Genomic DNA, 7394 nt, shown 5'->3' with positions numbered 1-7394 from the left:
ATATATGGACCAATACCATACATATATTTTTATTGTATAATTTTTAAGTAGCTAAACTATGCATATTCATGTTTCTCTTGTTATTACATTTAATTTGGTCCATAGACTATTATTATGCGATGCACCATTCTTGAGTTATGCCCAGTCAATTGATTACAGTCTTTCACTTTCACATTCACCTTTGGCTTGGTCTTGTACAAGTGTTATTTTCGATTTTATGGTGCAATGTGGTCTGTTTGATTTGTATATAAACCCAGTATGTTTGAAATACATGATTCATATCACGGAAGCTAGGTTTGGTGTTCTCAACTCAACATGTAGGGTTGGGAGGAAAAAACATCTATAAGAACTCAAGACTGCTCGTAAAGATTTATGCGTCATTGGTTCGGTCGATAATTCACTGTTCTCTAATTGGCGGTATCATTACGTTATACATTATTAGGGTACAAGACAATAAGTTATAACATAAGTATATATTCATGGTTATCGTGATGTATCTACGCTTTGTTGAACAGCTGGAGAAATTTAGAATGGTTACCATTAATTTTTGTTGGATAAATAAAATATTTCATTCTTGGACGGAAATGATTGAATCATATACTTTTATTTGGTTCAGTTATGATGTTTCATCTTCACTGAGTATAAAAGACACTTCATTTAAAATATAATATGTCTACATTTTAGTTTAAGCATCCATCTGTATGCATATATGTATACACTGAAGGTTATTTTCGTCACTAACTGGCGTCATCTAGACAACCACTAAAAAAACTAAAGAGTACTAAACACCTGTTTCGTTTTAGTTTATCATTTTTAATCACCATACATTCATAAATGAACAAATAATCTGACGCCTCAAAAGGTAAGTTTCATAAGTAACTGGCGCCAGTTGAAGAACCAGTCAAAAGACTCTGGACATCTGTTTCAGGCTAGTTTGGAGCTTCCCAGTTTTATACACTCATATTTTTATTTATGTTTAAATACAGGAACTTCAGATCCCACGATAAGTATGATATCTTCCCACTGATGGACCAGTATCTAATAATCCTCAATTTAAACTTTTATTGACTTTTGATATAGTTCAACTTTTATTCAATATTATCCACCAACAAATATATTTCTCACATCTTAACAGTTTCATACCAAAATTTCATACAATTCATTATATGTACGATCTTGAAGAGTTTTTTAACCAAGACAAAATAGTTGTTTAGTGGTTTCTAGTTTTTAATTACTGTTTAACTAATACATTATGGATCAAATTAATTATATACATATTGTATATAGTTAAAATCATGAGTCAGTTGAAGCTAGACCAACATGGAAAACCTGAAGCACTGAACAGTCGTTCCGTCTTATCGTAGGACTCCTCAGAAGTGAGCATCCACGATCCCGCCTCGCGAGGTTCGAACCCAGAACCTATCAGTCTCGCGCGCGAGCGCTTAACCACTAGATGAAATACATTTAGAGGTTCAATTCGTTTTTTTTAATTGCTCATTCTGTGAGAGGTTATCCGTCAGTGATTTTGAAGTACATCTGACCCTTTTTGGTTTAGATAAAGTGCGTTAAATAATTCTTAAAATAGTATTTCAACAATTTCTAAGGATCAGTATAGGGTTGTGGAAATTGTTGTGTTTAAATTGATATCATGAATAGATGATTGCTAGACCACCATTGAAAACCTGGCAGCACCGGATGGCCGTTACGTAATAAATATATAATGACACATTAATTACAAAGTGATATTTATAATCAGTGTCGTTAGATAGTTATTACGTAACATAAATGGTCGATGAGTATTATTTCATTGGTGTAAATCATACAATAGTGTAGAACTATGGTGAAAAACTAATTGAAGAGAAATTTCTTCCCTCGATCCGTTCTTTTTATTGTGTCCGACATAAAAAAAGAGATAAGAAAACTAAGATAATAAAAACACAATAGTTTACGTGTAATTTATAAGGGATTTCTCTAGTATCTCCTTAACCGATCCTCTAGCACCGACATATGTGAGCTTGCACTGAACATGCAGTTTTAGGATTTTTTCCTGCTAATAGCCCTTAAATGCCCTAGTACGGCAGAGGGCGGGGACGACCTTTGAGCGACGCTAAAAAGACCTTGAAAATTATGATTTACAGTTGATAGATCGGAATTAGATATAGAGTTTTCATCACGAACTGACATCAGCTATAATGCCAAAACTCTATTTGACCAAATGAATGAATTAATTTCACTCCAAAATCCAAGACATGTTATCGTAAATCTAATTGGTTCATCCATAAATTATAGTCTCACCAATATTTCTTTTCAGACTTTCCATAACATATCATTATAATTTATAATCAAAGATGTAACTGATAAACTACTATGACTATCAATAAATGATGTCAACATTTAAATCATACTACTTATGATTGTATATGATTGTATTCAGTTAAGCGGAAATATAATGAACATTCAAACCGTTTTCAATTACGTTTTCTTAAACTTATATATTATCTGATATGTTATGCCTCTTTATTCTTTTCTTTCTATCATTTCATATTTTTGCTTACCTGCTGAGAAATTGATAAAAAATTCCTTTTTTTAGAAAAAAAAAGTAACCTTTTTAATGAACCATTCTCGATATGAACATTTTTAAATAGGACTGTAAAAACTATCGAGAAAAACATTGATGTAACACAATTCATCTCTGTTAATAATGCTTGTGCATGAAAATACTATCGAGACAATCCGCACACAGTGTATATATGCCAATAAGAAACTGAATAATTACAGTCCTAAAAGTCAATTGTATATTTGTGTATACTTTTACGTTGATTTTCTTGTATGATTCTTTTTATTATCCAATATCTATCTTGTTCCCCCTTCTGTTTTACTGATCGAACCCTAGTAAACGTTATTTAAAATTCACGGTAACTTTCATCATACTTATAATGATTGCACAGCTACCAAAAATAGTAATTTAGTCAAAGGTCGTTGAATGAATGATATAATTAAGGTTTTTTAAGAAAATATTTGTAATTTGTATCTTAACTAATCGAGCAAAGAGATTTTCTTGTTTAAACTAATTAGTATCCTATTAATGGAGAGGTGTTATTAAGATTTTGTTTGCAACTGGTATTCATAACAAAATAACTGAAGTTCTGGTACAATTGGAAACTAGATAAGATTGGGCAGATGATTTGTTCTAGTGTATGACTCTTCAAAAATGTTCCCTATCAGGGAACAAATTATTTGTATTTGACTGATTGTATATTCATCACATATTTAATCATGTTACTTTACATAATTGTTTGATTAATCATAGAACTTAAGTGAGTTTACCAATCACTTCTTGTCTTAAGTCCACAAAGATTTCACTAGACTAGATTTCCACATACATGAAGATGGTTGAACATCTCCTCGTAAACCTACTGTGATTTGATCAACTGAGCGATCATGTAGTAATATTTCTATTCAATACATACATTGTATCTGGCATAGAGGCGAATTTGGAACCCTATGCTTGGAGTTACTAAGTTTCACAGCATACTGTAGTTTTTAAATAAAGTCATCAATCAATACTGTCAACTAACAGATAATGCGAATATAAACCTACTCAAACACTTAGTTGTAATCCAATGGTTCACATTTCAGAACTTCAGTAGCCTTACGACATAACACAACCATGGTTTGATTTCATCGGTTGACATTCACATCACATCCGATTAGGTTGACTTCAACAAAAATGGATTCTCAGTAGAACATCTGAGCGACTAACTTGAAATAGATCAATTATAGGTACTGGATAGTCACGCAGACACATGGTCTGCGGATATATTGTTAACTTGTGAAGTATTTGATTATTAACTCAATTATACAAAGTACAGCTTAGATTATATTATCATATCATAACCATACTCCTTAAAACGAATATCTTCAAGTTTTTTGGACCACACTTTCAAACAGGCCATGAGTGTTTACGATCAAAGAGCCCCAGGTTAGGACAATTGCTTATTAACATAGTTCATATGATATTAAAATTCAGGTAGAAATTATATTAGCCTAAAATATATGTATTATATTATCTGCCGAAGAATCTACAGTTTCCAAGGTAATGATGATATAATGTTTGAATCCTTTAGAAAAAATAAGATTTTAATGATCAACAGTATCTCGTTTTAGTGTATGCCTTTTTATGAATAATTAGACTACAGTGACAGTATACTGGTATGTGTAATGTCATATATGTAATGTTGAGTGAATAGGCATATAAAATAAAATAGACTCATAAATGAGAGCTTTACAAATAGTATCATTATATTTTAAGTAACACGCTAATCCCTAAATAGAAATAGTCATAAATATATCACATAAATGTTAGATTGATCAGTAAATATATGATTGAAACATGTAAAATAATTGCCTCTTTACAAATGCATAATTTTATGAGTTATAATGAAACTTTTTCTCCCCTGAAACTTGTAAATCCCAATCATAATATCAAGAACACTGAGAATGCGAAATTTGGAGCTTAATCAACATGACAGTATGATTAATCTGTAGAGTTTATGGAAATTATTGAATTATCATCCCTTACACCACGAACTAATCTAAACAGACAACCACTAAAAACCAGGAGGTATTGTACAACAATACTATACTAATAATCACCATGTACTCCCCAGTGACTAACACTGGGGATTTAGTCCTAGGAGTTTTAGTGAGAAGTCGTGACTACTGGAGCTGAAGCATGTCGGCTATGCGACGTTTATCTACTGAAGACAATTGAAGATGGTCGCCCTCTATCACGAATCGATTCAGTTTAGGAATGTACACCACTGGACGCCAAGTCGGTGGTCCGGAGGTTAACTTTTCTCTATGAGACTGCAGGTCTTGAGTTCGATCCTCAGTGTGTCCAATACTAGGACATCAATTTTTTCCACCCTGTTGCTCAAACGGAAGAAAAGATAGTCTGGAAATGTAAGTATGACAAATACCCTTAGGAAAAGTTGATATCGTTCTATTCAATAAACACGCCTCAAAATGTATTTATACTTAGATGATATACTCACAAACGTGAAGTTAATCTTTCTAATTTGAGGTATTATTACCGAAGTTTCTAGAAATGATAAATTCATTGATGTCAGAACTGTAAAAGACTGGAAGACATCAATATCAGTTTTAGCAGTAGAGCTAACAAAAGTCCAGTCAAATATACATTTCTTTGCTTAGCAAATTACTCCTTGAAGTCAATAAGATGGAGACGTTAGTCCCACTCCATAGACTACCAAACATAAAACACTCAACTGCACCGTGAGAATTTTAAATCAAATAAATCCTTTGTGTAAATATCTTGACTTTAACTGTCACCCCAGAGTTTTACCTCATACTTTCTGTTTTATGGCTCAGAGATTTTATCGTGCTTCTGATGGCACTATCTTCCAATGTCAACAAATAACTATTTTCTTTTAAAATAAAATGCACCATTTTACTCGAAAATATTTAAGTAGTATAATTTATAAGCAGAAACTTCACATTCAGACTTCTACTGTGATCCATGACCGAAAACAGAAAATATTGAGCAATAAACTTATGCAAATGAATCCACAAAGTTCATATTACTGAATCATAAATAAAGATCAGTCAGTAGAAGGCAGATAAATCGCAAGCTTAAAACTCACAGTATGAGAATTGTTACTAAATTTTTCGCCATGACAACATTCCAAAATAAAAAAATAACGCAACTCCAGTTGTTGGTGAATAAAATCTTTCATCACAATCTTACAAAAGGTATTGTGTTGTATGCCACTTATGTTGACGGATATAATTATAAGTAGCATGTAACGCCAATCAGAAATGGAATGCTTGGCAGCAAAAGGTTGAAAAGATTGGACTGAGGAAAACAGAAAGTTAAACATAAAGGAATTGAGAATTGGAAGAATCATGAAGGATGGAAAGGGAAATCGGCGGAGGATTTGAAGATGAAGTACTTAATGTATGGTTTTCATATTTTAAGAAAGAACTCAGTAATTTTGTGTTGAAGAATAAATTGGTTTTCCTCACCTGAGTGTTCGTTCACTACGGTATGAAATTAAAAACATAGGGGGAAACAGATTATAGTTACAGTAACTGATTACTATAGACAAAAATTATTCACAGTTGATCCATACCATATACCTATATTTACAATAAAAATAACCAAAAATAAAGAGAAAAACTATTCCGTTCTTCCAACTATACAGTTCAATCTTAAATGCGAACAACTTGAATGAATTGAAAATAATTGCAGAGTCTAGTTTATTAAAGTTTGGCTATATGAAGACAATTACGTTAAGTAAATAATTAAGTGAAATATATCCCGTAGCCATAAGAAAAGCATGAGTAACATAGACTACTACAGATAAGTTTACGGTTAGCATGACACAAAATTGAAAAAAAGGAAATAGAATCCATAGTTTATGATTAAACTTTGATATTGCGAACTCGTAACCATTACCAATAGCTTCCATCCCTGTTTTAAGAAATTCGAAGTAATTAGTCCCTTTGATAAATTTCGATAGTGTGATAAGAAGACGAAGATTATCAGAACTATATGATCAGATTGTTCGAAATGTAATGCGCTAATATATTACATAATTCTGATAATCTTCGTCTTCTTATTACACTATCGAAATTCCATCCTTGTGTTCGAATAACGGCAGAGCAAGAATAATTGGGCAACTTGTTTGTCTTTGACAAATGTATACCAAATTTATTGTATGAAAGATATTAAAGTACCTATCCCAGAACACCTGTAGTGAATGAGAACACGAGTGGGGACAATCGAATATATTTGAGCACAAGTTACAGAATATCTCACTGAAAATCTGACAACCACACAGTAAACAGTCAATTTGCAAACTATCAGTCAATTGGTAAGCAAAGATTGATAGTGGCTAGCAGTGGAATCCAGGACGCGCGTTCCGTCCTATTTGGGACTGACCAGTTGCAGTCCTAAACATCAATGAGAAGATTCAAACAAACAATACTAAGTGAATTTAAACTTCACCCCATTGCACAAGCAAGTGGCTATCAGGACTCAGTAGCTGAGTGGATAACGCGATGACGTCTGAAGCGAAAGGTACTGGGTTCGAGTCCCAGAGTGAACATCAACTCTGGGATGCAGGTACATCCAGCTGACGAGCCCCAAATAAGACGAAACGCGCATCCTGGATTCCACTACTAGCCACTATCCATCTTTGCTTACCATGCTTGCGAATTAAGGCAATATCGAGGCGATACGCACAGTATGTACATATGCCAATTAGAGACTGACCAGTTGCAGTCCTAAAACATCAATGGGAGGATCCAACAAACAATACCAAGTATCAATCAATTGTCTCAATCTTGACCGTTCCTTTTGCAAATAG

At 33.0% G+C, this 7394-nt stretch overlaps 1 non-coding gene across 1 annotated transcript; it reads left to right on the top strand.

The window, feature by feature from the left end:
- The first annotated feature begins 7064 nt into the window (after positions 1-7064).
- Positions 7065-7131, top strand: Smp_tRNA_01782_Gln_CTG.1.1. Its single transcript has one exon. It is a non-coding gene (tRNA).
- Positions 7132-7394: the final 263 nt, after the last annotated feature.

The sequence above is a fragment of the Schistosoma mansoni genome, chromosome 3, assembly GCF_000237925.1.
Source record: "Schistosoma mansoni strain Puerto Rico chromosome 3, complete genome".
Taxonomy (NCBI): domain Eukaryota; kingdom Metazoa; phylum Platyhelminthes; class Trematoda; order Strigeidida; family Schistosomatidae; genus Schistosoma; species Schistosoma mansoni.
The sequence above is the reverse complement of the archived record's forward strand: the minus strand, read 5'-3'. Positions and strand labels throughout refer to the sequence as shown.